Genomic DNA, 11,438 nt, shown 5'->3' with positions numbered 1-11,438 from the left:
TAATGCTAGAATAGGAACAAGGCTTCTATCTCCAATGTTCAAGAACCGCTTGTGTTTTTGAAATTTTTTATTGATCTACAGTCCTTGCAACGAATTACAAATATTAGTCAAACTTTCGATATCCAATATCCAGGTAATAGTATCACAAATAGAAAAATTACAAAGAGTTGTTATATAAGTACCTAGCGAAGCAATCGATTGCTTATTTCTCTTATTCTTTGGCCTGTTTGGGTCAAGGATAGCTATATAAGAAAGATAGTTCTTCTTTTAATGACCCAGCTTCTTGCAAAACAAGCATTCTATCTGGCTCTTATCGATTTTTGATTTTTTGTTCTACTTTGGTTTGGGATCAGCGGCACGATTTTTCTACACCTTCTTCTTCTTTTCTCTCTTAGAGGATCGATGACTTACAGACGAACCTCCCACTATATGCACCGACTCCTTCTAGAGCTGATAGTCCTTCTTGAATGTTTGCAGTAATCCAGCAAATCATGATAGTTCATTGCAGGCTTGGTTATTCTATAATAACTCAAGAAGAGTAGATAAGATTTCGGTAGTGAATTGAGGATAGCATCCTTGCCTAACTGTTCATGTAACGAAAAGTCAAGTTTGCTCAAGCGTTCAATCTGTTTAATCATATACAATATATGATTAGTGACTGATGCCTCCTGTCGCATACGGACATTGAACGCTGCACAGGAGGTTTTGTATCTCTCCACATCTTCTAGGGTGCTGAAGGACATTCAATATCTAAATCATATCCTCTGATTGCGCATCGTCGAACTTACGGCTAAGTTCGTCGTTCATGGCTATCCTTATAATGCAATGCACCATCGTACGGTCACTGAACCACTTTAAGTAAGTATCTCTCACAACACGAGATGCATTAGCAGTAGATTCTTTAGGTGGTAGATCCGTAAGCATGTACAGGATCCTTTCATACTCTAGGATGATCTTCAACTTTCGATACCAACTATCAAAATTGAGTCCAATAAGCTTATCGCTGTCCAACAACAAACGGAATGATAGTATGTTGGCCATAGCGGAAAAAAAAAATATAAATCTATTAGTATATGAATTATTTTTAATTCTAAAGATATAGACTTTAGTCTAAAGATTCTCTCACTATTTTTATGAATTGATAGTCTCTACCTCTAATTTGAGAAATTACATTAATTTTTTAGTGGATACTAGAATTCACACAGACTGTATTTAGGCCCGAGTATGGCTCGACCAACCCTAGTACATCCATGGATAGGTTCATAATCAATTATTTCTCTAAACAACTTCTAACAATTAGATTTTGCCTCAGGTATTTCTTCAGCAAGCATGTGGTGCCTCCACTAAAAATTTTAGTTAGGTCCAACCATTAACATGACTACATCAAAGGCATCCAATAAATGAATGTTCAAGCCCGAGTGTGGCTCGACCAACCTGAGCATTGATCTGAAGGACACAACAAGATGGTCATATGATGAATAATAATTTCAATACCCAATAGACACCAGGCGTATGGTACCTCCAATGCCTATTTAGATCATTGGACTCATTATCATGCATCTTAATGGGAGGCTATGAACAAGTTATCTCCATAATGGTATCATTTTAAAGATCTAATAATTTAAAAAATTTAATTTATTAATTTAAGAATAAGAGAAGAAATTGACCTGCAGGTTGTAAATCCTCCCATTGACTTCATCAAGTCATGTAGAAGATTAGACACAACCTAGTCTAAAGATATCTGAATCAGTCATACTGATTTACTTTAATGGCATGGGTCAGTACGAATTGACTAGTGATCTGATCAAAATATAATCTATCATATTGGCCAGGTAAGTGAGATCAATGGGAGGGATATGCCATTAACTTGCCATAGATGTCATCTAGATAAGTAGCTCTCAATTAATAATCATTTGATCAAAACTATCAAACTTATCTTAGACACCAACTGGTTAATTAGTTTTAATTTGATCCACCATAGATTCGGGCTCAACCACTGAGCCATGATCATGGTCCATTTAATAAGGTCCAAAATATGGACTTGATCAAGCATCAACTATTGAGGTTGATCTAGAAAAATTCTAACCTAATCTAATTCAACTCTTGATTAGATTTAACCAATTTTTTTATTCAATCCATATTTATTTCTATCCTTAGGTCTAACCCATTAGAAGGACCTGATTCATACTAATCCATTGTCCATCGATTTATGTGGTATCTTAATAATCTTCAATTCTCAAATCTAGATTGTTTAAACTTAATTCTAAATTAAGTGTGTGGAATATGTATTTCAGTTTATAGAACTATTCTACTAGAGTTTCAAGTGAAGCATGCCATATATTTCATATCATGAAAATAAATTTTTATATATATGTTTCATAATTAAATATGCATAAGTGTGATCTAAATTTCATACATACATCATATGTATCATAACTACTTTTGGATCACTACTGATTACATCTAATATAATATGCTTTTTAGATTTTAAAATAATTTTTATATCTGAATCTATCTTATTATAATGAATCATAAATCATTTTAGATCTAATCTAAACCTGTTTATGATCAAAGTAATTTATAAAAATCTGTTTGTTCTTCTTCTTCATGAAATTGGATCACAATGACACCCCTACACGTCATAAGAGATCCCGTCGAATGGTCAAGAGAGAGAGATGAATCCCTTCTTCCTCTTATGATCGGATGATTTGATGATCTCATCAATCTGAGTATTGGGCTACTAAGATTTAAAATCTTATTTCATATGAAATCACATCGACGTGTAATTTAATAAATTATTTTATGTCATGAATATGACTTTGATCTCATCAATCATGTTCTTCATATAATCTAATCAGATTTGATACATCATATACATCATATCAGATTTGAAACATATCTTATACTGATTATAAAATATCAAATTTAAATCTGAAATATTATAGAAAATAAACTAGATGCACATATAAACACATAAAGATTAATTTTCTGGTTAGATCTATTTTGATATTGTGCAGAATTTTGTTAGAAATCAGATCTGAAAATTTATTAAAATAAATTTAATTCAGATCTAAAATAAGTCTAACTTCATAACTAAAATAATAATATTTTAAAACTAATTTAAAATAGATTTTAAAATAAATAGTTATTCCAATAAAATTCAGTAACAAGAAAAATTCTGTTATAACAAATTTATAACAAATTTTAACCAACTATTGATTAGGTTCTTATAATCTGATCAAAATTAGATCATAAATTTTATTTAAATAGATCTAAATCAGATTTAATATCTAACATAAAATTTTAACTATGTACAATATGTAAATAAATCAAAAAAAATAATTATACATTTATGTATCAAAGCCTGGCTTTGATACCAATTAAAGGGAAAGAAAGTCTGTTTTTATCAAAAACATAGTGCATAGCCAGGGTGCATTTAAAAATTTTCTATAATAGCTTAATAAAGATTAGATCTTTATCTGATATGCAGTAAAATAGAGATCAAATCTTAAAGATTCTGAATCCAAAGTCTCACGTAGATCTGAATCCACATCCTCTACTTCACGCACACGTCAAACTTCATAGGAAAGTAGGATGAAGTCTCGGATCGAAGCACCTTCGCAAGGCAACAAAGAGAGGAGAGAGAGCCTCTGGTGTGATGCCTGACACCAGTAAGAGGGACACCCAAGATGCTCCATACCTTGGAGAAGAGGAATGCCCAAAGGGAAGATGCCAAGGAGAGGGTGATGCCCACTCTATCTTCACACCTCCTGTTTCTCGCTTTCTTACCTTGGCACCCAATCTAATTATTATGCCATGATAATTAGAGGTCCTTCCTATTTATAGATAATTTTTCATGACCCATAAAATTAAAATTTTTAATTCAAATAGGTTTTGAATTAATTCATATCTTATTAAAGAAGGAGTCCTAAGGGAGAAAGGATTGATGCCTAACTAGGTGCCCTCATGCACCCATGCCTGCACCCAAGGATGGGGCAGCAACAACCAGCACCCAATCACCCCTTGATCGGCCATGAGGAGAGAGAGTCTTAGTAAAAATGGACTCTAAAGATCTAATCTAAATATGGATCAACTCAAATCCAATTCGATCCTGATTCAAATCAATTTTGAATAGGCTATCAATTCTAAACTATTTAGGATTTTGGACCAAGTCAAACTTAAATTTATGAATCCAATTAAGTCTAATTAAATTAGATCTAATCTGAAATTAATTAGTACTTAAATCTAATCTCTCATCTTTGGATCAAAGATCAAATTTCGTTCATCCTCAAAATTGAATCTGAACCTCATGTCTAGTGCTAGCTAGACATAGTCAATTGTTCAATCCAGTATGACCCATAACTTAATTCTCAATCAAGTTAATCTATTTATTCAATCAAGTCATATACTTCTAAATTGAACATATAGACTTAGGTCAATTCTTTCCTACATCGCTTGACTTTGTGCGTGACTCCATAGGTTCGATCACTAAGGCGATAGCACAGGAATCATTTTCTATACTAATAAAAGTTACCATCTAGTAATGATTTTCGATATCTAGATAGATCAAATTATTGTAAGATAATATTCAAGAATATATACATATGGTTACCGTATAATTTATCCCTTTGATCCTGAATGCTCTAGGATGGTCTAGGGTTAAACTGTCAATCCTGAAGGATCATCTACATTGTATTCCAACTTGCCAAATCTTTCATATGAATTATCCTGGCTAAGATTTTATTAAATTGAAATACAGTGATATATTAACTTTTATAATTCAGAGGGATCAATTTTATCTTGATTCATATACAGACTTCGTAAGTACTTGACTGTATCCAATAACCTTCTATCACTGCATTAGAAATGTAGATAGTTTGATACCAAAGTATAGTGTGTTGCTTGCAAGTCATTATGATGATCTCAGATTAGAGGAACATTTATACCCATATGCTTCGCGAGCTGTTCTTGACAGTAGAGTGCTCAGCAGTGTATTTACTTGTTTAGTGTCGATGTGCTCCTACATCTCACATATATGTCATACCAATGTATTCGCACTCTTTGGTTAAGAGGATAACTAACCCATATGACACGTAATGATCTTCACTCGATAAATGTTATCATCCTTTAATGATGTATTATTTGATCGCAAACATATTTAAGAACTATACGATAAATCCTCCTTTATCGATTACTTCATAGTTCTAAAAATTTCTTCACAATACAAGAGTTCTAGCAAGAAAGATGTTAGTTTGTGATGAATAATACTAAAATAAGTTTTATTTATTGATTAATAATTCATATATATATTATAAAATGAGCACAATCATCCAAATAATTGACTTTAGGATATATTTTTCAACACATAATTTTTTCATCCGTACAAAAATATATAAATATACAACTACCGTAGAATATGTTCATTAATCAAAAAATGGATCTATGGTTCCATGCAATGTATTTTTTTTAAAATCAATACCTAATTAATTACTTAAATTAACATCCAATTATGCGATGGCGTAGAATATGCACTCAATTCTTGTGTGAGGAATGGCTGCCTTATACATCGATTGGGATCCGAGACCCGAGCTTGTAGGGCACACCTTGACCTCGTGTTTCCAATGCTGCCTGGCATCTTCCATCGACCTAAGCATGTAGGGCACGTGAGGGTTGGATGCCTTGGATGCCAGTTGGGACCCGAGGCCCAAGCACAGAGCACACCACGGCTTCATGTTCGCAATGCATGCTGACCGACACCTTCTCTTCGCCTGAGCATGCAGGGCATATAGGGGTTGGATGTCTTGGATGCCAATTGAGATCTGAGGCTCGAGTGCATAGGGTATGCCCTGGCCCTGTGTTTGCAATGCTGCCTAGAACCTTCCTTCGATCCAAGCGCTCTGTATATCGAGATCCAAGTCCCATACTTTTAATTAATTAATTAACTATCTAATTATTTAATTAAATTATATTTAATTAATTAGTTTTTAATATATAATTAAATTTAATTAACATAATTTAAATAAAAAATAATTTTTAGTGACCGCATTAGTCATCGCTAATACTCATAATGGAAGACGGACTGGCGCATAGGGACTGAAGGGTGAAAGGATGGTTAGGGATGGGATGCCGGCTCTAGGACGGGATGCTAGCTCGGGGATGAGACGCTGAAGATGAGGGCACGGGGATAGGGCCACGAGAAAGCGACGAGGGTTGGAGCCTTGGGGTCAGCCTGGTGGGGTGGGGCTATGGGTTGGGGGCTGTGGGGCAGGGGCCACGAGGTCGGGCTAGCAACGTCAGAGCCAGTGGGGTCGGGGCAGCTATGGGCATGGAGGGATGTGGGCTTGAGGCCGCAAGGTCGGGTCAATGACATCGGGGCCGGTGGGGTTGGAGCAGTGGCAAATATGGAGGGATGTGGGCTCAGGGCCACAGAATATCAGAGGGATGGGGCGGGGAGGGAGGAAAGGGGGGGGGGTTGAGAGGGGGTTGGACACTAGCAAAAGGAGAGAGTGCTGGGGCCGTGGGATTCCAGAGGGATGGGGCGGGGAGGGAGGAAAGGGGGTTGGGGGGGTTGAGGGGGGTTTGGACGTTGGCGAGAGGAGAGCGCACCAGCGAAATTATTTTTCCCCCACGCTTGGTAATATATGGGAGTATTAGTGATGATAAAGTGGTTATCGCTAATACCATCGATAAAAATATTAGCGATGGCAAAATCAATCGCTAAAAAAAGAGAACTGTCACTAATATTTTTATCTGAAAAAAATTTTCATAAATTTTTAAATGATTTTTTTTCAAAATTATTGGTGACGATAAAGTTTCAGTTGCTAATGTCATCGGTAAAAGTATTAGCGATGGTGTCTTCTATCGCTAGAATTATCGCTAATATTTTTATTAAGAAAAAAATATTTTTTCATAATTTTTTAATAATTTTTTTTAAAATTATTAGCTATGAAAAATTCAACCATCACTAATAACCATCGATAATTAATTAATTTAATTATAATTATAATCAATTTTTTAAAAAAATTAACTTATTATAATTATAATTTTTTTTATTTTTTTTGAATATGATATAATTTTAGAATTTAAAATTTATCTTCATCATTTATTATCTAAATAATTATCGTTAGAGTATCGTCACAAAAAACTACTTCAATTTGGTAGCTTTAGGTATGTCAATCATTTAAATTTGATTTCGATGGTCACAAACGACTGTATGATGGTCTGATAAATAGAGACCATCGATGAATTTGAAAATTTGTAATGATAATTTTGATGATATTTGTAGCACACTATCAAAATTTTACTTCAATCGAACATTATTATCATGGTCAATTTAGCATGAAATAATTTAGATCGTCAAATAAAAAATGATAATCAAAAGGCCAAACAGCATCGATTATAAGGTGATTTTTTAGATAAATGATCTTTGCTACTACTTTGATCATTTGTATGGTGGTGATCGTAAAATTTAAATCATGTGTATACTTTGAGAGTTCATTCAAGAGAGAGAAGTCAATTTTCAACCATCAAACTCTTGAGATTTTAGAGGGTTTCAAGAAGAAGAAAGGAGCAATTGTTATTAAGCTTCCTCAACGATATTCTCACGAGTTTCAATGATATTTTCACTTACTCTTTAGGAGACTTTCTTTGTATTCATATTTCCTTGCCTACTTATTACTATAATAAGTTTTAATTAGGATTAAAACTTGGGAAAAATGCCAATCCAAGCTTTAAACTAGAGTATATTCTTGTACAAATCTAGATGTGGCATGGAGAAATAGTTTTGATTGGTTTTCATTGAGAAAATCATATGGATTTTGATTGTGCATTTAGAAAAACAATTAAGATGTAATCTTGGAGAGATTAAAATAGAATTTCAAGAATATGCTTGGAAAGTAGAAGCAGGTATTGAGTTTGGCACCGAACTACTATAAAATCTTATGTTTGTATATGTCTTTACTTCTTTCCTTATTGCTCTTGTTTATATTCTCATATTTCAGTTTAATTCATTGATTCTATTGCATTTTCAGCTTGCATAGTTTGAATTAAGCACATACTTGCTTTTGATGTTTGAAAATTCCAATTCACCCCCACTCTTAGATTGTTTATTTGAATAATAAGTGGTATCGGAGCTTTGGTACTCAACCCCTTCTAATCCAAGCATCAAGAGTCAAAGATCTAATGGCTACTCAAATTGGAATGTCTCTTGTTGAAGGGCAATCTACCGATAGACCCCCTTTATTTAATGGCACAAATTATATGTACTGGAAAGCATTCATACATATTTTCATTCAAGCATTTAATTATAATCTATAGAGTATTATAATTAATGGTCTATATAGACCCACTATCATGGCAGATGGTATTATCACACCTGAACCTAAAAAAGACTTGGATGACTTAGATAAGAAGATGACTCAGCTCAATCTAAAGGCCATGAAAGTTGTATATTGTTCTTTAGATAAAAATGAATTCAATAGAATTTCTACTTGTATTTTAGTTAAAGAAATTGGATAGATTGAACTTATGTTGACTAGGAGATGCTGTAATATATATTTATTGGGATTAATCACGGTCATGGTATTTATGAATGAATACATGGACTTGAACTCTTAGCCTAACAAAGACATCAATGATTAAATAGGGAGAGTATGTAAGGATCTGTATGTGCATGTATGTTGTCTCACATCAGTTATTTATTGAAAAGATTTTTTTGTAATTATACAGAGCTAAATAACTCAAATAATATCTTCTAGCTAATCTTTATAGATAAGATCCTGGGATGTTACAAAAACTATCCTTACTTTATTTAGGTGATATGTTGGGTTACGAGAATCACAGCTACCAAATGATGAATTTTATACAATGGATTCAAAAGGAGTGAGTTTATACCTCGATGGCGTAGTAGAGATCGCACCCAATGGCCTCTTGAGATTAACCAAAAGAACTAGCAAGGGCATGCATTCCACAAATTGCCACTGCATTTGAAGAATACCTCGGATGGTAATGTTCACTCTTTCTCTATTTGCTTTGTTTTCAGCAATTGTCCCCTCAACAAAAGAGAAGAGATAATATCCTAAAATCAATGCATATGTGGGTTCAGTATCCTTAAGGATGACTAAATCATTAGCTTATTTCATTGTGGATGTGGCCATTTCTATTGCAAAAGCAGATACTATATTGCAGGCAAAGATTTGTAGACATCACATGGGCCTTCACTACTTTTCATCCTCTCGTGACTTGCCAAGCGGCCACTGTACTGCAACCAAAGACTTCTAGTCATCGCATGAGGCCTTCACTATTTTCTATCCTCTCCTAACTTTCCAAGTGCCAACTATATTGCAGGCAAAGAATTCTAGTCATCCTATGGCCCCTGCACTACTTTCTGTCCTCTCCTAACTTTCTAGGCGCCGACTATATAGACTTACTAGTCATCGCACGTGCCGTTCTAGTCATTGCAAAAGGAACATCGAAAAAATAATTATTTTCCAAGAAAAGACTTCTAGTCATCACACGTGCTTCATTAAGGATGACTAAATCATTTGCTTGTTTCATTGCAGATGTAGGCAAGTGTACTGCAAGCAAAGACGTCGGATTGTTGAATGGGCCCTCACGACTTTTAATCCTCCACTGGCTTTCCAAGCGCCAACCATATTGCAAACAAAGACTTGTAGCCATGGCATGGGTCCTTGGCTACTTTTTTTCCTCTCCTAACTTTTCAAGAGCCAACTACGTTGCAAACAAAGACTTGTAATCATCTTTTACCCAAAAAAAAAAATCAGATCAATGCATGGACCCTTCACCATGTTCTGCCCTCACCCAACTTTTCAAGCACAAACTGTACTGCAAGAAAAATCTTCTAGTCATCGCATGGGCCCTTCCACGCCTGCTCTTTGGAGTGTATAAAGCTTAACCCGGCCAGGAATCCATATATTTTCGTGGGTAGGTGCTTTCGCGGTAATATTTAAATCCATACCCTTTCATGCATTAAAAAATAATTTAAAAAATTATTATCTATATTTTTTTGTATTACTATCTTCTTGAGTAAGTCGATTGTCATACCTTGAACTGAGCATACGATAGTCGCCGCATACTTGCAGAACAGGCCCTACAAGCATGCAAGCTACGGACCAAATCATAAAATTTTAATATAATAATAATAATAATTATCCTTTGATCTTTTAAAAATCAATTTATTAAACATCTAATAATATTACTTTCTATAACATATATCCTTACTTAATATAAATCTTAATATTTTATTTAAAATAAATATTCAAACTAAATTGAATTAAGCTAGACTAAATTGAGCTAGGAATTTGAATAACTCAAATAACTCCAAACGATCTAGCACACTCCTCCATGTCCCAAGTAATCATTATTTATGATCCGAAAAAAAAAAAAAACAGAAATAATGAGCTATACTAGCCTAGTAAGCAACCTAACACATCAAAGTATGATCTAAGTATGCTAAGCAAATAAATCACATAATATTGATTGGAAGGAGCAAATCTCAAATAATATATTTTTTAAAAAATAATTATTTTCATATACTGATATTGAACTCAACATCAAACTACAGCCACGTAATCCAGTGGCATGGGTCTGATAACAGACGTACATTGCACAAAGTGCCAGATAAACAAATAACACTATTCTAATCACTGGTGGCTCGGTGTCGAAACTAGTTTCTCGAATTACAAGTCAATAGGTCTAACGTATAATCCCCATTGGTAGGGTCACGTCACAGCCATATTGATAACATATATATATATATATATATATAAAGTAATTTCACAAGTTCCTAAGTCAAATTTTTTAAATCTATTTTTCAAAGAAAATCATATGTTCAAAATAAATTATTTTTAATAATAAAATAATATATGCTTGATCTATTTATTAAATAAAAAAATTATAAATTAAATTAAATAACTAATTATAATTTTTCAAAAATCATTTGAAATCATACTTGAAACATTAGGTTACTTATCTTGTCACGATCAAAATCCAATTTCAATCAAGTAGACCAGATATACCTATTGAAAGCCACTGAAATTCAATTAATTTTATGGTCAAAATCTTATAAGTCCTCCGGATAAGAAATCTCAAAGAACCCAAACAAATCAATGGAGCGAAATAACCCAACAGGGAATGATTAGGATGGTTCTATACTTGAATGAAGATAGGTCAAGGATAGGCCAATCAAATGGTGAAGCCCAACGGCCCTAAATCAATCACTTTGGATAGCTTTATATCATCGAAGGTCGAAATAGGATATAGGTCGAACATCGCAATTGAGAATGACTAAATCTAATAAGATCTTACAAGAGTTAGGATGGAGGCTAGTGCACTATCCGATAGTGATGATCAGGGAACAATTTTATCAACTAACTTCATCTAATCATGATCACTTAAAATATAATAATTTAATGGAGATT

The sequence above is a fragment of the Elaeis guineensis genome, chromosome 4, assembly GCF_000442705.2.
Source record: "Elaeis guineensis isolate ETL-2024a chromosome 4, EG11, whole genome shotgun sequence".
Taxonomy (NCBI): Eukaryota; Viridiplantae; Streptophyta; class Magnoliopsida; order Arecales; family Arecaceae; genus Elaeis; species Elaeis guineensis.
This window is presented reverse-complemented; position numbering follows the sequence as displayed.